The sequence below is a fragment of the Acinonyx jubatus genome, chromosome B1, assembly GCF_027475565.1.
Source record: "Acinonyx jubatus isolate Ajub_Pintada_27869175 chromosome B1, VMU_Ajub_asm_v1.0, whole genome shotgun sequence".
Classification (NCBI taxonomy): Eukaryota; Metazoa; Chordata; class Mammalia; order Carnivora; family Felidae; genus Acinonyx; species Acinonyx jubatus.
In genome coordinates this window covers 26,427,808-26,454,288 of record NC_069382.1, presented here as the reverse complement: position 1 = coordinate 26,454,288, position 26,481 = coordinate 26,427,808, and the positions used below count along the sequence as shown (strand labels likewise).

The 26,481-nt window shown below is 49.5% G+C and overlaps 2 long non-coding RNA genes across 4 annotated transcripts; both read right to left on the bottom strand.

Moving 5' to 3' along the window:
* Positions 1 to 1,687: 1,687 nt before the first annotated feature.
* LOC113604709 (uncharacterized) lies at positions 1,688 to 18,101 on the bottom strand. 2 transcript variants are annotated; one of them, XR_008295899.1, is made up of 3 exons: positions 12,464 to 18,101; positions 4,723 to 4,815; positions 1,688 to 4,327 (listed from the first exon to the last, which is right to left on the bottom strand). It is a non-coding gene; the product is annotated as an uncharacterized LOC113604709 (long non-coding RNA). The 2 variants fall into 2 exon arrangements; XR_003426736.2 differs by lacking the exon at positions 12,464 to 18,101 and adding an exon at positions 10,352 to 10,992.
* Positions 18,102 to 20,294: 2,193 nt separating this feature from the next.
* Positions 20,295 to 26,433, bottom strand: LOC106984667 (uncharacterized). Of its 2 annotated transcripts, none has more exons than XR_003426670.2 (3): positions 24,150 to 26,433; positions 21,468 to 21,585; positions 20,295 to 21,338 (listed from the first exon to the last, which is right to left on the bottom strand). It is a non-coding gene; the product is annotated as an uncharacterized LOC106984667 (long non-coding RNA). The 2 variants fall into 2 exon arrangements; XR_008295898.1 differs by lacking the exon at positions 24,150 to 26,433 and adding an exon at positions 22,629 to 24,109 and having other exon boundaries at positions 21,468 to 22,395.
* Positions 26,434 to 26,481: the final 48 nt, after the last annotated feature.

Sequence of the window (26,481 nt, the reverse complement as noted above, 5' to 3'; positions counted from 1 at the left end):
GTTTTTTTAATATACTTTGGGGTGCCTGGGTGGCTCAGTCGGTTGAGTGTCTGACACTTGATTTTGGCTCAGGTCATGATCCCAGGGGGATGGAGCCCCGAGTTGGAGCATGGAGCTTGCTTGAGAGTCTCCCTCTCTCTCCCTCTCTCTCTCTCCCCTCTGCACCTCTCCCGCATTTGCTCTCTCTCTCTCTCTCTCTGTCTCTAAAATAAAAGAAAAAAAAAGTGCTTTAACAAACTTCAACTAACAGCTTATGAAAGCCAAACATTCGCACCACCATAGGCTACACTCTTGTGATGGAACTTTTATTGCCCCCTACTTTTACAGGAAGAGCCTAGCTCTCAGAGAAGTTAAGTACCTTACCCAAGATTACACCGCTCAGTAAGTATTAGAGCTGAGTTGAAATCCAAAATCCACAGTGTGTTCTGATATCTTTGGTGATGTCCCCAAATGTAAGAGATCAGACCCCTGGTCCATCCAAGAGCAGAAGTTCAAGGTTTTGTGTGTATTATTAAGGACCTTTCATAATCAGGGCCAGGTTGCTGCATAGCCCAAAGGTCATCCACCCCAAATGTTTCCAACCACCTTAATAATCCAGGAAACTCTAGCACTCAAGATACATTTGGTCTGTTCTGAAATGCTTGGATCTTTTATCCTGAGCCGCTGTAGAATGGGTTCTAGGCCCATGGCTGGCTTAGGGGCTGGTTGACAGAGTCCCCACTGATGTTGAGGTAAGTGACCCAAGTTCCAGGCTCCAGCGTGTTCACTTGTGCACCCACTGCTTGAATCAGTGATCCTTTCGTTCATTTCAAAAGAACCCTTCACCTCTTGAACCTCAGTTGCCTGTTGTGTGCAAGGGGGGCCGGCCTTCTGAAGGCGCAGCTCAGACGTGTGACAGCCTGTGGTTCTGAGCTCACCTGTGCCCTCCAGCTTCTGTTTTCCCCTTGTCTGGGTTCTAGCTTCCCCAGCCAGTCTGTTTCCGCATCCCCTTTACCATTTCTGTCTCTGTAGGAGGGTATGGGGTGGAATGCACCTGCTATCCAGTCCTTGGGGCCACGGGTACGGGCTCCTTCCCCAGACTGGGCAGTGCTTTCTTTCCCGAAGGTGACCTCATCAGATAAGATCTTTCACGGGTAATGGCGTCCTCTGTGGGACTTGGGTGGTGGGCATCTGAGAATCTTTGATGAAAAACCCTTGGGAAAACATCTCCGAGGAAAACTTGGTGTCTCTCTTTTGCAATTTTCTCTTTATGTTATTTTCTACAAGGGCACATTTTTTTTTTTAAGTTTTTATTTATTTATTGAGAGAGAAAGAGAAAAAACAGAGAGAGAGAGCAGGGGATGGGCAGAGAGAGAGGGAGAAAGAATCCCAAGCAGGCTCAGCACAGTCAGTGCAGAGCCCGAAGTGACGCTCAAACTCATGAACCGTGAGATCGTGACCCTAACCGAAATCGAGAGCCGGACGCTTAACTGACTGAGCCGCCCAGGCGCCCCTACAAGGGCACATTTCTGAAGGAAGAGTGGCAGTGCGACTTTGACCTCCTTTCATTTTCCTTAAAACTTAAGGAATGCCCCAGCTCCCCATAACTCCTTGTATTGGGTATCTCTGCTTCCTTTTCCTACCCTTTCAAGTTGCTCTCTTTCCGTTCTTTGGATTCCTCCAGAGATAAGTGTGAGGGGAGTAACATTTAGAAGCTCTATGTGCCAGCGAATGAACACACACACACACACACACACACACTTTTGTTTATTTTGTACACATTATCTCCTTTAATTCCCCACAGCAAACCCCTAGAGGGTATTGCTATCAATGTTTTACAGATGAGGAAGCTGAAATTGGGAGAGGTGGAGTAATTTGCCCTTGATCTCTGCTACATTGCCTATAGGGTAAGTTACAAACACTTCAATAGCAACAGTGTGAGACTTGGCCAAGATCCCTCTGATCTATACCTTGGGAGCACCTAGTGAGTGAGTATTCCAGGACAGCAGTAGTCAACAGACTAAGCGCCCTAACCAAGAATCAATACCTTCAGAGGCAGTTACTTGGCATTTAAATTGCAGTATGTCACTGGACACTGAAGAGTTTATTAGTTAGCATAAGGGATGCCAGAAATATTTCTGTTGGTGATATGAATAGGTGATGTATTCTAAAATAGGTCATTGGTTAGAAATATGGTGCAGTCTCCAGTGCCATTGCATAAACGAGGCTTAAAACGTGGGCAAATCCAGCAGTTTAATGCCGAAGGGCATCCCAGTTGCTCCTGAGCTCCTCCGGTTCCCTGCGGACCTACCAGAAGGCATGGCCTGAACTCCTGAGCAGACCTCCCGTGCAAGGTCCTTGTCAGAGCACTACAAAATGGGTTGGGTGAACAGGTCATACACCTGCTACCGGCATGCTAATAAACGTTTGTACCCCTGGCAGAATTGAGCCTAAGACTGGCTTTCACTGTCACTTGGAACACCGCTGTGGGGAAAGGGACATCAACTCGCTCGTCTCTGGTCTCCAGAGAACCCCCCACCCCAGCTCTGCGAGGTGGTCCCTGCCACGTGCTGCACAATCGGACTGGCTTAGGCGCAGTCCGCCGTCGTCCCGCAAAGAGTGAGGGGCAAGGCCAGAATGTGGGGCCAAGTCCATCTCCTTCAAAGCCCACGGGCCAGCTGCCTCTTAAAGAAAGGGTGAAGGCCAACGTGAGCAAACAGCCATTCAATACCAATAGTTCTGTCAGTCAACAAAGTAGGAAAAAAAAAATCCTCTTTATTGACTGAACTACCTTTAATCTGCAGGATCTTCCATTAAGTGAATCCTTAGAAATCCTACTTGAGTCCTAAGTTCTTTAAAGGTCAAGCTGCATATATAATCCACTTTAAGCCCTAACAGGAAATAAATGATGTTCGGCCTGAAGGATGTACTTAGAATATCTCATGTAAAATTCAGTACCAGGCCCGTAAGCAGGAGGGCCGCAGAGTGGAAACCACGGACACAAGTTTCTCAGTGTGCCTTTTCAAAAGGTCAAATTTATTTTAACTCTGGTGTCCCTGGGCCCGGCCAGGGAAATGCACTCTTCTCTTTCATGTGGTAAGACTCCAGGCTGCTGCTGTTTCAAGCAATCAGATTGTCCAGATTATCAACAAATACTTATTTTTAGACCTGAAAGGATGAGAATTTCCTATCCGTCCACCATCCTGTGAAGGCAGTAGGGGCCTTGTTTGTGAGTATTATTAACAAGGATAGAAAGCAGAAAATCTTCCAGATTTGTTTCCATCCGCACTGACAGTTGACTGAAAGCACTTCCGAATCGGACCCAAAAAAGGAAAACGTTGTGAGCAGGAAGGTCACCTCAGTGGGAATGAACAGTGAGCCATGGTCTTTAAAACATTCGTCTTGGTTTTTCAAACACATGTGTTTATTGCAAGAGATTGCTGTGAGCGTTCCCCCCGAATGCGTTTATAGTGGTGAGGCCAACAGGCTTACCTCAGGTCCTATGAACAGCCGGCTGTAGAACCAGAAGAATGAAGGAGTTTGGAATCCTAGTGTCCTCCCCAACCCCCACCCCCAATCCACTTACTTAACTTCGGTGCCTGTGGGTTCCAGGCCAAGTGTTAGAGTTGAGGCATCATACATAACAATCTCTAGATCCTTCTATACTAATCCTTTAAAAAATTTTTTTTAATGTTTATTTTTGAGAGAGAGAGACAGAGACAGAGACAGAGCGTGAGCAGAGGAGGGGCAGAGAGAGACAGAGACCCAGAATCCAAAGCAGTCTCCAGGCTCCGAGCTGTCAGCACAGAGCCCGAGGCGGGGCTCGAACTCATGAGCCGTGAGATCATGACCTGAGCCAAAGTCGGCCGCTTAGACTGAGCCACCCAGGTGCCCCTATACTAATCCTTTTGTGATAAAAGAGTCACACTGGGGCAGAGTTCCCAGTAAACCTTCTCTTCTCCACACTTCTCTTGAAACCTTTAGTTGCGGCCTGAGAAAGTCTTGAAGTTTTTAATACTTGTCATCTAAGGAAATATATTTATCCCTGCATCGTAACAAATACACTGAAACACATTTTATACCCCCTTGTGAAACCAGCTTCCAAGCCACAGCCAAGCATCTGGTTTCCTAAAGAGCTGAATGGTCAGCGCCCCCGGCTTGGGTCACTGAACAGCTGTCCATCATCTGGCTTTGTTCGGTGCCTTTATGAAGATCTGAAAGCATCAGCCTGAAGCAGCGGTCGAAGTGAGAGAGGCAGTGCTTCTGAGACCTGGGGGCTTCCCCGGGGTTCTCCAGGTGAATTTCTTGATCCCGAAGGGAGGAGTCCTGTGCTTGAGCCTACCGGTACCTAAGAATAAAAGAGACAAGGAAGGGGGCCTGGGGACAAGAGCAAGAACCCAATCTGATTCTAACTTTACTCTGGAAACTCTTAACCCCCTCATCCTTATCTCCGGAGCCCTCCCCTGGACCTGTTTCCCCTGTTTGACACCGTTCCTTTGACTCTGTAGCCTGGAAGCTGTACCTTTCCGGGTAGCAAGGATGATGTGGAAGGTAGGATGACCCCACGGCAAGAAGACCCGACAGCCTATTTACTTCTTTTCCTTCATTCATATGTGTTCTGAACACTTGCCCTGTGCCGGGCTCTGTGCTTAGCACCGATGCTCTGGTAGGAACTAACACCCACATTTTTCTGGCTAACCTTCTGCCTTACTCCTAAGGATCTAAAGTTGCCTTACACCTCACCTCTTGAGCCGAGCTTGAAGAACTCTGTATCCTCCTTTGCCTTTCACCCAATCAGCAAAGACTTCCGGATTCAGCTGCTATATGTTCAAAATGCTGTCAGGGTGCACAGATGAATTAGGTAAGCATCCTGTCCTCATTGTCTAGGGGAGAAGATGCTTATACAAAAATAGAATGCCCATTTGGGTTGTTTGCAGTTTGGGACCATTATGAGAAAAGCTGCTATGAATATATTTATACAGTTCTTTTTATAGACATATGTTTTCATTTATCTTGGGTAAATATGTCATCCAAAGGTCCACTGTCAGGTGAATAGAGAAACTGTGGTATCGTCATCCAATGGAATATTACTCAGAAATAAAAAGGAATGAACTACCGGTATTTGCAACATCATGGAAGAATCCCAAACACGTTATGATGAGCAAAAGAAGCCGGGCACAAAAGAGTTCATTCTGTACGATTCTATTTATATAAAGTTCTAGAACAGGCAAAACTAATCTATTGTGAGAGAAATCAGGACAGTGGTTGCCTCTGGCAGGGGGGATTGACTGAAAAAGACACATGAGAGAAAATTCTATATCTTGTCCTATCTGGGGTGATGGTTACACAGAAGTACACAGTGGTCAAAACTTAACACACTGTACATTTCAAATTGCTGTACTTTATTATATGTGGATTATATCTCAATAAATATTTAATTAAAAAGAAGAAACAAGTCTGCACAGGGTTTATTTGTGTCCAGAATAAAAAGTTAAAATTTGACCATTAGGTGTTAGTTACATAGGTATTTGTTGTTTGCGGTATTGTTTCTGTACTTTACCATATGCTTGAAAAATTTACAATAAAAAATCCTTTAAAAGTCCAAAGGCAAGAAATAGATATAGAATAACCAAACCATAGGGGTGCCTGGGTGGCTCAGTCAGTTAAGCATCTGACTCATGATTTCGGCTCAGGTCGTGACATCATGGTTCGTGGGTTCAAAGCCCTGCATGGGGCTCCATGGTAGCAGTGTGGAGACTGCTTGGGATTCCCTCTCCCTCTCTCTCTGCCCCTCCCCTGCTCAAGCTCTCTCTCAAAAAATAAATAAACTTAAAAAAAAAAAAAGAATAATCAGTGTTAGGAGGGATCTTAGGGTTCATTTAGCCGAACTTCCCATCTTGAACTTGGAACTTCTTAAAATGTCGCTGTTAGATGGTCTTCCAAGCTGGGTTTGACACCCTCTGGAGCAGCAGATTCTAAAACCAAAATGATGATGGGGCGCCTGGGTGGCTCAGTTGGTTAAGTGTCTGACTTCGGCTCAGGTCATGATCTCACGGTTCGTGGGTTCAAGCCCCGCGTCAGGATCTGTGCTGACAGCTCAGAGCCTGGAGCCTGCTTCGGATTCCATGTCTCCCTCTCTCTCTGCCCCTCCCCCGCTCACGCTGTGTCTCTCTCTGCCTCTCAAAAATAAATCAACGTAAAAAAAAATTTTTTTTAACCCCAAATGATGAGTGAAGCATTCAGGAAGGTACAGAGATGGGGTGCTATGACAATCCAGAAGAACATAGCCCACTGTTCTCAGGAGCAGGCTCATTGGAGAGCCACCACTCTGAGCACTCACTCGGGGCCTCCACTGGAGGTGCAGTCATGAGCAAAAGCTGGCCACGTCGCCACGAGTGGCTGAGCTGTAGCCGCTGGGTTTGGCAGGCTTAAAGTTCTGGTTCTTTCCTCTCTGCTGAACACTCTGTCTCCAGCACTGATGGAGCTCCAGGGCTCCTGGCCGAGCTGGTCTGGAGGAAAGGGGAAAGGCCAGGAAAGAGACAGCCAAGTTGGAGTCTGACCTAACAAGGAGTCAGACCTGGGAGGCCAGACTAGATGTAGGCAAATACTGAGAAGAACCACCTCCCTTCCCCTCTGGACTCGGGCAAGGTAAAGAGAACATTCTGGAAACTTCAGTCCAAAATATGAAGGGATTTTCTTCATGGCAACACTGATCACACGGCAGAAGGGTGGGGGCAGGCCAGCTACTCTACAGGCATCACAGTGCAGGTAAGTCGCTCGGCTAGCTGGACCCTCCTCTCTCCAGGCCTTCTCTGTCACTGGGGAAAGCAGGTTCCAAGGTCCCTGTCAGCCTCACTGGTTCTATGTCAACCTCTCCCTGTGCAGGATCAGGTCCGGGGACAAGCCTCCGATTAGCTTTCTTAATACTTAGGGGTCTAAAGTTGCCAGCGACAGAAAAGAACTCTGGATAATCTCAGCAAGAAGACGAATGTATTGGACAGATAGAGGGTAGCTTCCAGCACTGAATAATCAAGTTTGAAAAGGATAGGAATCAGAGCCATCTGGGATCTGAGCAGCAGAATCTTATCAACAGGCCCACTGAGACAAATCCATGCCAGCTGACCTCATGTCTGCTCAAGAGAAAGACAGTCTGATAGGCCAGCCTGGTGGCTGTGCCCACTGAAGGCAGGCAGCTTGATTGACAAGCCCACCCAAATTGAGAGAAAGCATGTTTCCCCACAGGAATATCATGCCCCTGCGGCCAAAAGAGAGAATATTGGGCAGGTGGCATGCCCAGTACAGTTCCACTGCACTTACTGCCTGCTTTGTGTCCTTACTGGACACAACGTAGGGCATTTTCCGGATGATGTGACATTACGGTGCATCGTGGCATGCTGTGACCATCCCCCTGCTTGCAGCTCAAAGAATAAGCAGAAGAAGCGAAGATCATGGATTTCAGAATGTTTTCTCCAAATCCACCAGCCAAGCTATGCTCACAAACACGCGTTTCCAAGGTTCCCCACTTTGGACCAACCGAAGTTCCAATTGAGTAGGAGTTTTCTCTGAGCAATCGCTAGGATGGCCTTTGTGAGTCACCTCTGTCCCCATCTGGCCCGAACAAGACTTCAAGTCTCCCCTTGCAAGCCCCGCCCCAAAGCTGACACTCGGGCAGCCTGTGCCTTTTCCGGGCCATGATGGGAGCTTACGCGGGGTAGCAGGGGCCCACGGACCTGAACATTACCTTAGCCTCGCCCTGCAATCAGTGCCAACACCCACGGTGACCCGGACCGGGAGGGGGGACACGGCTGGGGGAGGAGGCAGTGGTGGGGACACAGGACACAGGATGATGGAATGCCCATTAGGGTAACATCGGCCGAAGGCTCGAGTTCTTAAGAACCTGGCTAACTTCAATCACTCACGCACCACAATGTGAATTCCTGGGGCGCAGAGTTTCTTGTCTGTTCGGGTCACAGCTCCACCTGCTCCACCCAGGGCAGCCCCTGGCCCATTCGGGAGTCATGAAGAATTTGTACCACGAATGGGCAACGCTGCTGCTCTGCCTTCTTCGCGAAACTAGTCTGGGGTCTCCACTAGTCTGTGGCCGGGCCTGTCTGCGGAGCGGAGCTAGAAAGTCCTGCCATTCGGGGCCGGCCGCTGGAGGCGGCCGAGTGACCGGGCCAGGCAGCCAGCAGGCTGCCGTGCAGTGCTCGGGGCTGGGATGAGTCAGGAACTTTGCACGGAGGAGCCGTGACGCGGGCGGGGGGCCCCTCTGGGCCGGTGCTCAGGGCAGAAACGCACAGACAGACACACGGGAGGCCTGAGCCGAAGAGCGCCGGAAGGAGAACAGGACGGTTATGTAAGACAGAAGCGGGGATCAAAGGCCTGCACAGGGCGCTCTCCCACATGGCACTATTCTTGGGCTTTTTTCTTCCTTCAGCTCCAGAGGATGTGATGAAAAGGAGGGGAAAAAACCTGCTGCGGAAAGAAGCTTCGTTCACTCGGCTTGGGAGACAAGCTCTCACCTTCGCTCAGGCCCCTCAGGAGCTGAAAGGGGGCCCATCCCCAGTGCCCCCGGCCATGCCAAGGGGCCTGGACCCACTTGTTCTTGGGAGGCACCTTTTGCAGGCCTGGCATCCTGCCACTGTCCTGTTTGCTACGCCCATTAGCGCTTACCCCGCTTTCCTCACCCCCACCATTCTAGTGTTTGGGGGGTCCGGTGACTGCGGTCCCCAACTGCGGCCCGCTCTCAGCTTTCTCACCTTCTGCTTCTCCCCGGTGGCTTCTGTGGTCAAGAAGTACCTCCTTGGCAACCAGCTGTGGGGGTTAAGGAGAGCTGCCTGCCAAGGCTCCCCTCCGACCCCCCAGCAGCCCAGCAGAGATCACCTCCGGCTTTGCCCAGTACGGCTCCCCTGGGCCAGGCGAGGGGGTTCGCTGCACCCCAAACTCACTCCCGAGCTGCCTTAAGCTACCTTTGTTCTCCACTTGTACACACCTGGGAGCCATGGGGGGGGGGGGCGGTGGGCAAGGGTAAGAATCCAGAGCCAGACACCGGAGTCACAACCCTGGCTCTGCGAAGCAGCACGTTCCTCCCCGGGAACCTCCCCGGGGCCCCAAACTCTGCGTGCCTAACCTCCTCTGTCAACTGGGGGGTCTTTGCAGGACCCACCTCCTAGGCCTGTTATGAGGATTAACTGGGCTCCCGTAGCACCTAGAACAGCGCCTGACATGCGGCGGATGCTTGATAAATATTTGTAATTATGATTACATCTCTCCTAACCCCTCCTACCCTTTAGGGCCTAATTAGATGCCTCGTCAGGGTCTTTCTCTTCTCCGAGTTCCCTGAGTACGTTCATCTGAACCTCGAAAGATAATGCTTTGCATCACACGTTGTCCATGGGATTCTGTGAGTCTGGAATGTTCTTCAGCGAGGCTCTCTGTGCTCCTCACGGAGGCTGTGAGCGCCCTGGCTCCGGGCACAGCCTCTCCCGTGGTGGCCGGTGGCCAGTTGCCCTGAACCCCTGCCGACAGTCTCTGTGAACCAGGACATTTTGGGGTGTGGGAGGGGGTGGATTTCTTACAAACTAATTTCAAAACTGTCTTTTAGGGTTTCCATATTTAAATTCAGACAACCAAGAACGATTTTTCATGATTCTATCGTGCGTGGAGACATAAAGATTAATCAACCCATCTCACTTCGTTGGAGCCAGAAACCTTTGAGTCATGCCTCCCTCTCGTGCCTCCCTTTCCCCCCGGTCCCTGTCTCAGTCTGTCACTGGGTCCTGTGGCTTTCACCGCATCCTTCCCCTCCTGAACTTCCGCAAGGCATCCGCCCTACTTGGGGCCCCGCCGTTTCTTGCCTGGCCTGTTGCAGAAAGTTCTCACCGGTGTCTCTGCTTCCAGTCTCTGCTGCCCCTCCCCCAGGGCATCGCACCAAAACGCAAATTAGAGCAGCGTCTCTCACTGACCACCGAGTACAAGTTCCAATTCCACGCGAGGCCATCAGCCCCGTGGCCTACTCAACCGCACTAGACTCGGCTCCCACCGTGCTCCTTCCAAGCACCTCGGATTCAGGTCCTGACAACTCTCCCTTCTGCTGAGCACGGCTTTCTTCCCCGACTCTCTTCCCCTGGCAACCGCCACCCTGGCTTCGAGGCCAGATCAGATGTCACTTCCCCGAACTCCCCTCGCAGCTGTCTCCGCATCTTTCTGTTCCCAGAGAGCCTGGTGCGATCCTTCACTAGGATGCCTGTGGCTGTTGGTGGTAGCTCCCAGGGGTTCGGCTCCGTTCCTTTGGCACCCGTGCCTGGCACACGTTAGATGACAGGGAGATATGGGATCGACCTAAAGTAAAGAGCACCCTAAAGCGACTTACCTCCCATTCTTTGCTCGCTCTTTTCGGCAATACTGATCAGAAGGGTGGTTTTTATACTCACCGCCTCAACTTTGTCCGTCCGTCCGTTCTCTCTTGCATCCATTTCAACCAAGGTGGAGTCCCGTCGAGGGCACCGGTGACCTCCGTGTTGTTAAACCTCCGATCTCTGTCCTCATCGTCACAATGGATCACCGCCTCCTCCTTGCTCACTTTCCTCCCCCAGTTCCCCGGACACACAATCTTCGGGTGTTCCTCCCGTCTCCTTGGTGGCTCCTTTTTAGACTCGGCTAAGTCCTTCTCATCTTCCTGACCTCCTACTGCTGGACTCTTAGGGTTTGATCCTGGGACCTCTTCTCTTTTTTGTCTACTTTCTACCTCACTCCCTGGACCCCCTTGTCCAGAGTGATGGCCTTAAGCACCATGTCTCCGTTGATTACTTCCAACTTGAGAACACCTGCCTATCCTTCTCTCTTGAACGTAGGGTTCCTGTATCCAGCTGAATAGTCCGCATCTCCACTCCACATTTCAAACTTGTTAAACAGAAATCCTGATCTACCTCCCCAACACCTCCTTCCCCCTCAGTCCCGCCATCTCAGTGAATGTCAACTCCAGCCTTCTGGCTTCTCAGCTCAAACACCTTGAGTCCACTTGACCAGAGTGGACCAGAGTCTTTCTTTCTCTCATACCCTACCTCTGATTTGTCGCCAAACCCTGTTGCTCTGTCTTCAGTGTATATACAGACTCCAACCACTTCTCACTGCTCCGGCCAGTCTCGCCTGGCCTGTTCCAATGGGTCCCTGGCTGGTCACCTTGCCGTGGCCTTCGTCCCCATCAGTTTATTTCAAGAAGACGACCTGATTGGTCTCGTGAAAACCTGAGCCAGATCACGTCACTGCTCTGCGCAGAACTCTCCAGCGGCTCCCGTCTCACAATGGCCGGCAAGGCTCTGGGCGATGCGGCCCTATCACCTTTCTGCCACCACGCGCTACTGTTCTCTGCCTCCCTCCTTGACTCGGCTCCAGCCACACTGGCTTCCTTGCTCCTTGCTGTTCCTCAGACAGGTCAGGCACACTCTGCTTCAGGGATATCGGACTTAACTACTCTCGAAGCCTTGAATGCTTCCCAAAGCTGCACACTCACCCCTCCACCACCTTCAAGCCTTTCCACAGGCCACTTTCCCAATGATCTTTCCTCAACGCCAGTTATGACACTTGTAATTTACTTTAAAATACTTCAGTATGGTCAGTGGCGTATGAGAGATGTGCCCGTTAGTTTAATTCTAGAGATGGTCAGTTCGCGTGCGATCAAGAACGCACGGTTCAGGGATGCTCAGCTGGCGTTCCACTGGCAAAGGCCACACTCCACGGCAGGTGCTCCAACAGTTTCTGTTGCCCCATCTCAAGCAATGACCAACACTGTTAACTAGAACAGTAAGTTAAAAAGAAAAAAAAAGGTCTTTATTGGTGAAACTACAAACCTGTTGGGGCGCCTGGGTGGCTCAGTCGGTTAAGCGTCTGACTTCGGCTCAGGTCGTGACCTCACGGGCCGTGAGTTCGAGCCCCGCGTCGGGCTCTGTGCTGACAGCTCAGAGCCCGGAGCCCGCTTCGGATTCTGTGTCTCCCTCTCTCTCTGCCCCTCCCATGCTCACGCTCTGTCTCTCTCTGTCTCTCAATAATAAATAAACATTAAAAAAAATAAAATAGAAAAAGAAACTACAAACCTGTTAAGCAACATGGTAAAATTGAAGAATTGCCTTTCTTAGGTAAAATTAAAGTCACCTCTGCAGACTGGCTCCCTCAGTTTGCTATGACGATACGTAAATAGGGCATACGAATCCAGTAAGGCTTGTAACCTGTGCCCACTAGGAGACACTTGTTCCCTACCCTGCCCCATCATCGGATACCAGTTGGGAAGAATCTGTAGTGTATGGTCCCAACTGGAAGGCAGAGAACCTTGGAAACGTGAAAGGTCGCTGGGAATTCAGAACAGGTTTTATGAATGCTGTCAGGCCTGCTTTGCGAACAAGTACTCGGCTAATAGATGTGATAAGCAGAATCCGGTTTGAGATTTCCTGATGGTGACATTGTGGGGGAATGGCCAACCGTCACCTACCTCAGACTTCTTCGTGGCCACCATCATCTGCCAAAAAGAACCTGAGAACTGAGCAGATACAAACCAGCTTAGGTCTAGCTTACAAAACCTTCTTATTTAAAAGCTTTACCATCCTCCCACACTCCGTAGCTCTATCCCTGTTTTATTCTCCATGACCTGTCAACCTGTAACATACTATACACGTTAGCTTTTTGTGTTTGGGGCCTGTCTACCTGTAGATAATACAAGCTCCACGAAGTCAGGGGTTTTCATCGTAATTTATTGACCAATAAATTGGTCCTGCTGACCACCACCCGGTACAAATAACAGTGCCTGGTAGAATAACAATGCCTGCGTGTTTGTTAACTGAATCAAGAAAAAATGGAGTGCTGAAAGAATTGAAAAGAAAAGAGGATTACTTTTGGCTGGAGAATCAAGAAAACAGAGCATTTGATCATGACAAGGAACAAAGACCATGCCTGTAAGTGTATAGGCATGAATGTATCGTTTGCCACACTAGGAAGAGCCACATCCTTTCAGAAATGTCAGTGCGTCTCCGTGAACCGAAAGTGAAAGGGGCAGATATAATGTCAACAGAAGTTTTGTCCAAATTTCCAGTTGACTCAAAAGGGAAGTTGTAAGTCTCTTCTTGAGACGGGTTACTGTTCTCGTTTTGCATCACTCGGATGTGGGGTGACCGTCAAACAGACCCACGATGGGTTCCATGAGTCCCTGGTGGGAGCGGACCGGGAATCACACAGCGCGCAAATTCGTCCACGCATGCGCAGAGCGGGGCACGCGCTTTCTTCGGCTGTCTCGAGAGACCCGGGAGAAGGACACGTGTTGAGCCAAAGAGCTCAGGAGAGAAAATACAGAGCACATCCAAGGAAGACACAGAGCAAAGGGTGACTCCGGACAAAGGGTCAAAGATGTTGGGAGAGGAAGCAGATGTTTCGGGGTAGACTCCTTGAACGTGGCCAGCAATAGAGTCATCAGACGTTTAAAATCAAGAGGTACGATCGGAGCTGTGTTTAAGAAAGTTAATCCTGCAGTAGTGTGGGGAAAGGGCTGTGGACGCACCACCCGTTTTGGTGGGAGATGGTGGGGCCAAGAGCCATCTGCGTCTTCATGGATGTAGGGAGAGGGCTGGGGATTCCTCTGCCTGTGCACCACTTCTCTTCCCCGCTCCCCAGCGGAGCTTCCGGCAGATGCTTGGGCTATGGAATGACCAGTGTTTACCCAACCTTTGTGGCTTTTCTGCTGCATTGGGAAGAAAGGGGGTACTTTTTTATTTTTAATTTTTTCCCAATGTTTATTTATATTTTGAGAGAGAGAGAGAGAGCACGACCAGGGGAGGGGCAGAGAGAGAGGGAGACACAGAATCAGAAGTAGGCTCCAGGTTCTGAGCTGTCAGCACAGAGACCGATGCGGGGCTCGAACTCACGAACGTTGAGATCAGGACCTGAGCTGAAGTCCGACGCTCAACGGACTGAGCCACCCAGGCACCCCAAGAAAGGGGGTACTTTTAAGGACACAGTACCCAAATAACTCTAACACAGTTCCTACCCTTGCCAAGCTTATCCTACTTGCTTCTCTGTCAACTTTCCCATTTCAGCACCTTCTGGAGAAGTTAGGAACTAGGCTAGGAAGGGCAGGAACAGGCAAAAGAGAGGCAAGAGAGAAAACCACCACCCATGGGCTGCCTTGCGCCCAGGCAATGCTCTTCCCAGGGCTGACCTCTTCTCTCCCCCGGTTCCTCGGCCAGGAAATGCTGCCCACCAGAGCCCCGACCACAGAGCAGGAGAGCGTGGGAGAAACGGGTGGGGGGTGGGGGGGGTGGTACTTGGAAAGTGCTGATTCCAGCAGCCCTGCAACATGCCTTCTGATCTAGAAACTCCTTCCCTGTCTTCAGGGACGTCCTCCATACACTGCCTTCTAAAGCAAGGAGAGCCAAGCTCTCCCAGCGAATCTGGCACGCTCCCTTGTCCCCCTCACTCTCCTCAACTGCTCTTAGCAATTGCTTCTGACTCTCCCGACAAGCCATAGGTCACCTTCCACAGCCTGGGAAACTGCTCATCCCTGGAATCTGACAACCTAATACAAGCAGATTTGCCTTGGCCCCAATCCAAGGCTAGAGCATTTCGATTTCTGTCTGTGGCCACGTTGGCCTCTCCACCAGATCTCTGCCTTCCCCTTGCCTGCCCTGGGACAAGCGCCCTTGGAGTTGAGGCTCCCTAGCCCTCCTCCACCCCCAGCCCAGCAGGGGAAGGAGCTGCTGGAGGGAAGGTCCAGGAGCACAAAGCAGGTTCAGCTGTGCATGTGGGATCCAGGAACAGCGCAGGGCCCCAGGAGACAAAGATCCTTCCCTTGAGGTTCTGAGATATCCTGAGGGGCGCATAAGCTATTGACCCAGCAGGCAATTGCTCTCTTGGTCAGAAATAAATGTACCTGTCTGATCTCTAGATGGGCATGTGCTTGGGGACCTCAGAGAAGTGAATGAGTCAAGAGGTAAGGTAGGGGACATGCGTCTTGAACCAGGTAGCATGCCAGGCTCTTTTACGTCATTATATTGAATCCTTGGGCTGCTCCTAAGGTGTGTGGGTTTTGTCCCATTTGTCAGCAGAGGAAACTGGAACTCAGAAACATTAAGTAACCGACCTAAGGGCACACAGCTAGAAAGGGCCAATCTGGGATTCAAATCCAGTTCCCGCTGATTCTAGAACCTGAGCTCTCTCAGCCACATAGAACTACCTCCTGGGGAGAGTGTCAAGAAGAATGATATTGAAGATTTCAAGCCTCTTTCTGGGAAGAGTTAACAGCAGCTCTGTTGTGTCACCAAACTTCATATGTTAAAATCCTAACTCCCCGTACCTCAGGATATGATGTATGTATTTGGAGATGGGGTTTTTGAAGAGATAATTAAGTTAAGATGAAGTCATAAGGGTGGGCCCTAATCCAATATGATTGGTGTCCTTATAAGAAGAGGAAAGTAAGAAAGGCCACTGTGAGGACACAGAGAGAAGCCAGCCACCCATGAACCAAGGGGAGAGGCCTCAGAAGGAACCACCACTGCCGGTACCTTGATCTTGGACTTCGGGCCTCCAGAACCGAGAAAATAAATTCCTGTTGGTTAAGCCACTGTGTCTGTGGTCCTTTGTTATAGCAGCCCAAGCTGACTAAAGCAGGTCCCCATTTTCTGGGTGCTCATTGTGGTCTACACCCTGGCAGGGTATTTGACATGGAGTCATGTTCAGAAAGGAGCCCCATCCAAGAAGTAGGCAGAAGAGGTTGCTCAGTCCTTTCAAAATAGGACTACAAGTGGGGGCACCTGTCTGGCTCAGTTGGTTCAGTGACTGACTCTTGGTTTCAGCCCAGGTCATGATCTCGTGGTTTCATGAGTTCGAGCCCTATGCCGGACTCTGTGCTGACAGTGTGGAACCTGCTTGGGATTTTCTCTCTCCCTCTCTCTCTCTGCCCCTCCCCTCATACCGTCTCGGTCTGTCTCAAAATAAATAAATAAACTTAAAAAAAACCCACACAACAGAACTAGAAGAAGCACAGGAGGGATTCAGAGACACAGACACAGACCCTCCCTGATGACAGGCATGAGCTGACCTTGAGGCACTGGCCAGGTAGGAGTCCAGGCCCTTCTCCTCGGGGCCTCATTTGAGCAACTACTGTTCTCCTCTGCAATGATGAGAACGAAATGCAAGACGGCTCACTCCTGGATCCTCCCTGATCCTCCCTGTCTACCCCCAAGCACCCCGCATCAATCATCACCCAGTGATTGCTGCTGACCTTCCAGAGCGGTAACTAACTCAAAAGCACCGACACGTGGGAAAACCCAGACTGGAGGTGGAATAAAATCGGTCTCTGAATTTTGCGAGCACCGAATTTGAATACATCCTATCACAAGCGAGCAGGAGTTAACACATACAACAGAAGAGGAAGAAAGCCCCTTTGAATTGCAAGGGTGGGGACAGAACAAGGAGGTTTTACAAAAATGAGCCCAGGTAGGGACAGGGAGGTTGGAAATGGGTGTTTCAAGAAGAAAAAGAAATGTATATACACACACTTGTGCAGATGTGTATGTATATACAAACACATGCATACAGGTATGCGTGTGCATATATGTATTTGTGCCCACGCACAGAGATACACACACACATTTTATCTTCTGAAATCTTGGGGAATTTCATACAGGAAAAGACCTTTGTCAGAGCTGCTCTACAGGGAAGGGTTAAGCCCATCTGCAACTTTTTTTTTTTTTTTTTTTTTTGAGAGACTGAGAGCATGAGCAGGAGAGGGACAGAGAGAGAGGCAGAGAGAGGATCTGAAGCAGAGGATCTGAACCAAGCACAGAGCCTGATGTGGGGCTCAATCCCATGAACCGTGAGATCATGAACTGAGCCAAAGGCAGTCACTTAACCGTCTGAGCCACCCAAGTGTCCCGCACAACATTTTTTCTTGATTCTTCAGCCAGTTGGAGAGCAGGCACAGAAACAGGGATCCTCGTAAGGAAGACCAAAAGAATCTACAGTTTTAGCATTCTGCAGTTTGGTATTTTTCAACCTTGGTAACTTCCAAGTGGAAATCCTGAAAATTTAAAAAACCATTTCTGTGCTTTTCCCAACCCAAACTCTGTGAAGCTACTGCTAAAGGTACCTAGTCTGATCTCCTGCCTTTCCTTTTAAACCAACACCAAATCCCCCAGAAAAATGTCTGCTCTAGAATTACATCCACTGACATTTGTGTAAAATATTTATCAGTATGCTCTGTTTACTCCACTTTTATTCACATGTATAAAAGAGAAAAAAGGAAAAAAACCTCTGCCTGGCTTAATATTCTAGAAGCGAATACATTCTGACCACACTTCATTACAAGCCTGAAAAATATCCCTTATGAAAGGAGAAAAAAAAGTATATGTGGTGTTTATGCCTCAGGCCAGGAAGTATACCCTTTAGCTCGGGTTCTGCTCTGCACAGCCATCTACACACATAAGCCTGTTTCAGTGTGACTGCCTTTGTGCGCCTCAGCTGAGCGGAAGCAGCTAGTTTGGTCAGAAGTTCCTGCAAAGCACACGCCTCTTCAGGGCAGGAGTGGAAACTGCCTGGAGCTTTGGACAGTTGCTCAGGCTAGAGGGGTCCAAGGAGAAGTTGGCCCCGTGGACTAGCTGGAGGCTAAGGGTCTGGATGGGTCTCTCCAGGCACCTGAGCTGTGGTCCTGGGTCCCCCGGCTGCAAACATCAAAACCACATAAAAGGTGCAGGAAATGGTGGGCAGAGAAGCCAGCAAGAGTGATGGTGTGCTGGAGCAGGTGAATCCTGCAGGGTGTGTGAAAGACCGTAAGGAGCACAAACGAAACACAGAGGTGGTGCTGGGGGGAGGGGGAGAGGGAGACAGGAGGGGGGAGGGGGGGCGATACAAGGAGCCTCGGCACTTGTTCTGCATAGAGCTCGGCCTGAGGATTGTAGGAGTTTCGTCAGGGTTCAAGCACAGAGCTTACAGTGTTGCCATTCACAATATGGACAGGGGCTTTCGTGTGAATTTGCTGCAATGTCTAAGATGAGTTTAATTCTGCCATTGAAAATCAGGAAAACTCCGGCTGGAAGCGGGAAGCTTGCTGCAGACTGAATGTTTGTGTCTCCTCAAACTTCAGATGTTGAAACCCTAATTCCCAGGGTGATGGTACTCCCGAGAGGTGGGGCTCTGGGGGTGATTAGGTCTTGAGGGTGGAGCCCTCATGAATGGGATTAGTGTCCTTGTAAGTAGAGACAGGCCAGAGCTTGTGTCCTCCCTCTCTGTACCGGGTTATGATACCATGGAAAGACGGCCACCTGGAAGCCAGAAAGTGGGTCCCCACCAGACCCCAGATCTGCCGGCACGGTGATCTTCTTGCGCAGAATCCCCAGCCTCCAGAACTCTGAGAAATGAATGTCTGTTGTCTCAGCCTCTCTGTCTGTGGTATTTTGTTATAGCAGCCTGAACAAACTGAGACAGATACTTTGCCCAGGAGTAGAATTGGAGGCTGCCGTTTCATCAAGAGCACTTCTCACAGTTCTTGGTGGAAGAAGTACTGTGCAGAAAACAGTAAGAAAGAAATGAGTGCAAGGCAGCAAGGATTGGAGGAAGCCAGAAGCCGGAAGGGTTGCCTTTCTTGCTGAAGGGGTCACAGAAGTTCTCACTGATACAGTGAGATGTGTGTGGGGATCCGTGGGGTGGGTGGAGACATATGGAGGGGGATGGGAGGGGGGAGCACGGAGCAGTCCAGGGTAGCGGGGTGCAGCAGAAAGGATCCAGGGGCCTTTTGTGGCACATTGGCCGATGGGCAAACACCTGGCTTAACAGCTGGGCCAGCTCAGTAGCCTGGCCTGACGACACTGTACCTACCCGGGCTTTTCAACGCACCTGGAGTTTTGCCAGTTGCACCTCTGATTCTGATGTACGAATCAAAAATGCTGCCTCACAGGCATCTCCCAGCTTAAAGAATTCTCCAAAAGAAAGGGAATAAATTTTGAAGAACGACACTCTCCCAAATTAGCCTAAGCATTTAGTAACACTCCCATTGAGAAGATGTGGAAAGTAAAGGTCAGAACTCATCCAAAGTTCCCCAGGTGGCTAAATGACCAAGTTAGCACAGAAACCCACATTTGTCTGGCTCCAAAGCCTGTGTCTTTTTCCACTGCACCAAACGAAAGCCAGGTCTGGAGAGGATATAGCTCAGGTTCAAGGCAGGGGCATCCAGATGGGCTTTGAAAAGGGCCCTTTGGTCACCTGGAGGAGAAGACCGTTCTCATTACCTTTTTCCTTGGTAGGGAGGTTGAAGACTGTGTGACAGACAGGATACAGGACACCAGGAGTCTGGGGAAAAAGAGAAATAGATTAGATTAAAAACGGAGTTGGCTGGGTGCAAATTAGTTAACCTCTAATCAATGGGATAAATAGCAGGATGTAATTAACCACTGCTTAAAGAGAACCCTGGGTATTTCCCTCAGTGAGCAAACCCCTGGGGATTGTTATGCTAATCGCAGTTGAAAAGGGAGAGAGAGAGACAATTCTTATCTGGAAAAGAATAGAGCAGGTTTAGCTGTTTTCCTTTTGTAGGTTGATGCCTGCTGGCCCAAATCATTTCTTTTAAAAAACAAAAATTGGATTAAGCAGCAGATTAGATTGTATGGAGGAGAATTTGCACTGTAGGAGGGGCAGCTCCTGGTGCAGAACATGGAGGCAGTGTCGTGACCAGGGTGCGTGGGCAGGTGGGGCTGTCATTCTGCAGGAGCTTCTGGGGACTCCAGCCCACGGAGAAGCTTGAGGGAGAGAGCAGAGACCTTTTGCTCCCCCTCGCCTCTGCTTCTCCCTTGGTTCCTTTGCAGGGCTGGTAATCTGAGCATCCTATCCAGCTGGGAGAGGCTGTTCATGCCCTGACCCCAGAAAACGATGATTTCAACTGGAGTGAACCGATCAATCTCCTGCACTGTCAAAGGCCTTTTGCTTTTTGGGAAAATTGGTAATTAAAGGTGGAAATTTTTCATTCATGAGTTGTTGGTTCTTGGTCTCTCCCTTCTGTCTACCTGAAAACTCAGAAATAAGGACTTAAGGGTTTCTAAATGATTAAGGGTTTCTAAAGCCACTGATTGGCTAAGTGGGACCGGTTTGTCACTCAAGCAAAGCTCAAATTGAAACTCTGATACCCTTCCTTGCACTACCCAGTACCTGCTCAAGCTGTGATACGGTTATCAAGGGAATCAGGATACAGCATCCCCAAATATGCCACTTTGGCATAAGGATTGTTTTGAGCTGAAAGCAATTGAAAAAAAAAAAAAAACAGACATAAGAAGAGCTCTCTGTTCCCTTTCCCATCTGCCTAAAAGTAGCACATAAATTTCCCTTGTGCGGGTGGCTCCTTCCATATAAGGAAGGGGAGAACAATCCTTAACCACCAGAGACAGAGATGGCACCAAGATGAGTCTGTACAAATCTTAATAAACAATCTTTATCTAACATTAGTTTCCTCCCATAGATTTCCTAGTTGTCTTTCCATAACTTATCAGCCCTAGAAGCCGAACCACCCTTTGTCTAGTCATTTATCTACAATTTATCACCCTTTGTTAAAATGGCATTGAAGTCCTTAAGTTTAACCACTTTTTGGTTTTCATTTTTCTGTGAAGCCCCTGTGCATGTAAAAAAAAAAAAAACCAAACCCACAAAACAAAACCCAAAATAAACAAGAACAACAACAAAAAACCCCAACTAACATCAATTAAAATTAAATGCTTTTTCTCTTGTTAACCTATCTTTGTCAGTTTAATCTGCAAGCCCCAGGTACAAACCTAAGAGGGTAGAGGAAAGATTTTTTTCATCTCCTACAGTTTTGATGAGAGTTAACCAACTGTTACACAAATAAAATCTCAATGAAGCCAAAACATGGAAGCAAAGAATAGCATAAACATCTAATAGTAAGGACACACACTCCCCACACTTACTGGGCAGGAAGGACCATGCCCAGGACCGTCTGCAGATTGAATGTGGGGTATCAGTGGATAATGATGATCTGGAGCTAAGGTAGCAATTATGGTAGCAAGTAGGTAGAATGACATAGGTTTTCTTGGTTGTTTTGTTTTGTTTTGTTTTTACTGTTTCTCTAATGAATAATGCTCCAAAGTCCAAGATTTTCTGTGATAGTGTTAATTTGGGGCTGTTCTGACTGCTTTCGATTAAAGAAGATTTATAAAACATATAAACAAATGTGATTTCATGTTTACCTCTTGGTAAGAATTTTTATAGAAATAATTTCATAAGTCCAAAAATCTTTTCTGAGCGTGTACTCGACATTTGATTAAGCAAATATGTTCACCAAGGCTGGGTCCTTAGAAAGGTGATTTTGATATTTTGTTGTCCTAAAAAAAAAAAAAGTAAGTATTACATTATTTTTCCTAGTTTTATAGATGGTAAAATTAAGATCTAGAACAACTGACTTGCTTGCGATGACGTCACTGTCACTAGAGTCAGGCCCACACTTAGGTTACCTGGCATCTAAGGTCAGCTCACTGTCCAAGGCATAGATTTTCTACAGAGTTTTTGCATCATCTTGGCTCTCTTGTAGCTTCAGACCAATCGCTCATCTATTTTTAGCAGGCAAAACCACTGGGGAAGAGAGAGGTTAACAAATGAAAGGAAAAGATGTAAGGCACAAGGACAGAATGAATGTCAGAGGTGGGATAAAAGTTAAAAAAGAAAAAAAAAGGACCTAACAGAGAAGTCAAGGATAACATTTAAGTAGATGAAATGCATTTTATTCGCACTGGCCTTTTCCTTCCATTTCCCTAATCCCACAGCACTGTGCAATCCCTTTCTTTTCTGAAGCCCCCTGGCATTTTATTTGTTTTTCCCTAATGATATTTATTAGATCCTTGCAATAACGTAAGGTGACATTCACACCCTGAGTAGCCTGACTGAATTATAAACTCTTTGAAATTACAGTCAGTAGTTTGGATAAGTTTGTTTCCCCCACCTTATTTCATGTGTTTGTTGAATAAATGTTATCAAGCTACTTGGGATATTAGCACTTGACAAAAAACATCTAAATAAAAACTACCAACTTTGCTCTCCATGAGCAAAAGAGGGCCAGATAGGAGTTAGAGACTGTTCCTGGTCTTGGGCATTTAGTGTGCCAGGCTCTGGGGAGGGAAAGGAGAAGGCTGCTGAGGTTTGGGCTTGGGGTTGACAGGAGGCTCTCCTGTGCATTCACACAGGGTGGGAAATGGACTAGACCTTAAAAACTGCCCTGCCCCAACTCTTCCATTTGCAGATGAGGAAACTGAGACCCATGGAGATTGTCTTGCCCAAGATCACAAAGCTACATGGTAGCGTAGCCTGGATTGAATAGTTTTCAAATAGATTAATGAACCAAGCAATGTATTGAAACCTTTCTTCAGAGACCCTAAGGTTAGAAACCTAGCATTTAAAATTTTTTTTTCAACGTTTTATTTATTTTTGGGACAGAGAGAGACAGAGCATGAACGGGGGAGGGGCAGAGAGAGAGGGAGACACAGAATCGGAAACAGGCTCCAGGCTCTGAGCCATCAGCCCAGAGCCCGACGCGGGGCTCGAACTCCCGGACCGTGAGATCGTGACCTGGTTGAAGTCAGATGCTTAACCGACTGCGCCCCCCAGGCGCCCACAGAAACCTAGCATTTTAAATCATTAGCAAGTGCTATAGTATTATGCATAGAAAGTAAATGTGACAAAGTCAGGTCTAAAACTTGAGGCTATGTTTTTGACATTGCTTGCTGATGTTCAGTCCAAATGCTGAAGAACATTCCATTGCTTTTAAGTTCTGACTTGATGAGCAGAGGTGGGCAGGGAAGGACAGACATACATGCCTCAATTCCATTTGTGTATGTTGCCTAAGAACATGCAGGGGGCACACACTTTTCTGCTTTGAGGAGCATGAAGACAGCTTTCCAGTCCTTTTGAGCGTTCTCACTGCCAGAGGAGAAGCTTCCCAATCAGCTAATGTAGGAAGCCTAACCAACAGGTCCTTGCAAAGCAGATCATTTCCGTTCTAAGTGAGAGAGTAATGAGCAAGGTAACTTCTCTGCTCAGGAAAGAGGAATCTACAGACCCTTTCTTTCCAATGCCACCTTGATTAATTCATTAATGGGTTTTCAGGCAAGTTTTATTCAGGCACTTTGGGACAGGGCAGTGAGTCAGAGGTTGGCATCGAAACCAGAATAGAAGCCATAGTCCTCTCTGGGGATCCTACTCTGGGCTTTAAATTCCCAGATCACACAACAACCTAATTGGAAAGAAATGTTCTTAAACAAGAGCAGGGGTTTTGCCAGGTCTGCCAGGGACTAATAAGGTCGGTCTAAGGACTGTCTGATGAAAGAGAAGTTGGATTTACATGTCACAGCGAATTTTTAAAGTATTTTCACCCGGAGGGTTACTGCTGAATATAAATAAAATCTCTCTCCTTGGGCAATCCCACACCAACTCCTGCAGATATGCCTTCCTTAATTAAATTAACTTTGAAATGACATTCAAACAATGTCTTCCTGCCAAACGCCTTTGTTTTCTCCAAGATCTACCTTATTGACAAGCTGTTTCACGAGGTTCCTTTGTAAACTGATTGTTTCCCACTCCCAGCCTGCACATTAATTGGAGAGGAGTTTTGACGTCTCTATAGCCGGTATCAGATAGCTCTCACATTGCATTCATTTAACCGTGTACCAAATGGCCGGCACACTTACAATACCAAAAATTAAAAATGAAAAAAAAAATTATCTAGGGTGCTTACAGAGAACCGGATAAATACAAAATTTAAATTTCATCTGCTAAAATTCACACGCCTGAAGGCTCCGGAATTTCCCAAGTTGAGGAAAGAATTTTTTTTTTTTTATTAGTCTCTCAAAAATCAGGCATTCGCATTTGCAATTAAAGCTGCTGCTGGCTTAAATACATTAAGTCCGAAGCTGCAGCTCCCCTCCAGGGTGCGGGCGCGCAGGCGCGGGCACGCAGACGTGGACACACACACACACACACACACACACACACGCCCGCCCACACCACCTTCCTTGTGAATTGCCTGCGGGATTTATGGGCTTCGCCACCACGGATTACTGTCAGGTGCAGAAAGCAAGCCTTTGTCCTTGGGCATTTTCCTCCCCCCCCCCCTCCCCGCTCCCCCGGATTTGACGGTTATTTACCGGCCACGTGAGCGCTGGGCGGGGGTCGGGTAGGGGAAACAAAGGCTAGCTGAGCGCGGCCAGTGTGGCCCAGGGACGGCTCCCCAGCTCCTGCGACACGTGTGACATTAGCCCAGACCTGCACCCGACTGAGAGGGTCCTCCAAGAGAAATCTCGTCCAAGCCCTTATAAAAGTGTCGCGTTTCTTGAGGCCGGGAGAGCGCTCAGTCAGCGGGCCGGGCAAAGCCGGGTTCCTGGGCCGCCCCGGACCTCCGGGACTTGGGCGGCTTCTTGGAAAGGGCGCACACTTCTGGTGTACCAGTGAGAGCGAGTGTTTAGACAGAGCCTTGCTGCCGCTCAGCAAATGAAAAACCGGACACAGGCCCCCTTTGCCCTCAGGAGGAAGTACAAACCCCTCCCCAACGGAGAGGTCACGCAGTGAGCCTTTGGCTGCTGACCTCCCCACCCGGAGTGCCTGGCGCCCAAGGGCCTGCCTCCCCGAGGCCTCGCGGTAGGTGCGCAGTTGTGGCCCCCTCCGATTAGCAGCAGCGTGCCGTGGGCGTTAAAATTTCGGAGGCACCGAAAAGTGATAAAAAATGCAGTGCTTTTTAAAACAAAATTAATTGCAAAAAAATTATATGAACAAAATATTAAATGCTAAGTAGAAACCGGATCAGTGCAGTGCCGTGCTGAGCCATTTTGTAATCCGAGGTAAAAGGAAGATCCCCTACTTGACCTGAGCCGGGTATCAGGGGATTCGCGGCGCAGTAGGAGGGGAGCGCGGGTGGTAGGCCTCGGAAGCGGGGGGGGGGGCCCCCTCCCGAGGCCCGGCTGGGGAGTGGAGGAGGGGTCCTGGGGGCCCGGAGATGAGAGCTCCAGGGAACCGTTCTGCTAGTAACAAAGGCGGAGCGGAAGGCCGAGTTTGGGGCGGGAAGGACCCCGCGGCGGCCGTCGCTGCTTGGGTCGTGCTTCCAGGGGAGACCCAGAATGGAAGGCCCGACCCCGCTGCTACCGGGGCCGCGAGCGAGTCCTGTAATTCCCCCGCTCGGTGGTTAATTCTCACTAACAAGATTTGGCAAGATGTCGGGCGAATAATTTTTGGCTTGTGTCGTGTCCCCACCGCGGCGCGCACAAACCCCATGCCAAAAGCGGCCTCTGGGATATTAAATGCCTAAGTAAAACTGGGGGCGGGAAAAATGCTACATGACCTGGAAAGAGAGATGCATGGAAACCTGAATCACCCTCAGAACTTATTCAATCCTTTACGCATCAATTTCTCAGGGTCTAGCTTCGCACCAAATGTAGACCGTAACTGTCATTTCCTGAGAAAACAATTCACATGCATGCAAGATGAGGTGAAGACTTTTCCAAAAGCCTAAAACGTCGGGTTTTCCCCCCACCGGGATTCAATAAACATCTTTAGGAAGCGTGGACGGGAGTGGCACCCCTACCTTCCTCCATAGAAACAGCATTCCGGCAATTAATGCCTCCCTCTGGGTCGTAAAGCAACAAACCCAACACCTCACTACTACTGGGCTGCGGGGCAGGAGGGCTTTTCTCTTTCATCTTGTAAGTTAGGGCTTGCCCACGTTCTCGGGAAGCTATAAAGCTGATTTAATGGCTTGAGATGAAAATCGATCACGCTAGTGCAGAAGCTAACGTCTGAGGAGTCGCTTTGACAAAACGACCGGCCGGGCGGAACGCACTCCGTAAGCCCCGGGCGAGGAGGTCCCCGGCCATGCCCGCTGGGCAGCGGGGCAACGCTGCCCTCTCCACTTCGGTTCGCGGGAGGAAACCTGCGAGGCTGCTAAGGGGGAAGCACGGGGACAAAAAGGAATGAAACCTCCAAAACCGAGCCCCGGCCGCCGTTAGGCCGGCTTCCCGGCGGGCCGTTTTCCGTACGCCGAACGCCGCATCGCCGCGGCGGGGAGGAATGGCTGGACTGCCACTAGGGTCCGGGCGGGACGCGTGCCGAAGAGGCCGGGGCCGGCCGGCGGGCTGCGACAGGCGCTGCCGCGTTCCATTCACAAAGTCCTGGCGCGGCCGCTCGCCTGCCGGTCGGAGGCCGCCTCCCTCTTCCTCTAGGTCTCGGTTTTATGAATGGGCCTGAAGGCGAGCGCCGAGCGCCCTGTTTACTCTGCTCTTTGTGACGTCGCGTTCCCATGACTGGGCGCAAGCGGCCCGCGCTCCATTCACGCGCAGGGGAGGGGGCAGGGGAGGGGCAGGCGGGGCCGAGGGAGCAGGCGCGGGGCGGGGAGCCGGCGCGGGGGGCGGGGGGGAGGGCGCGAGGCCCAGAATGGCAAGGGGCGGGGCCTCTCGAGGTAGTAATGAATCTGCCCCCTCCCGGGGGAGT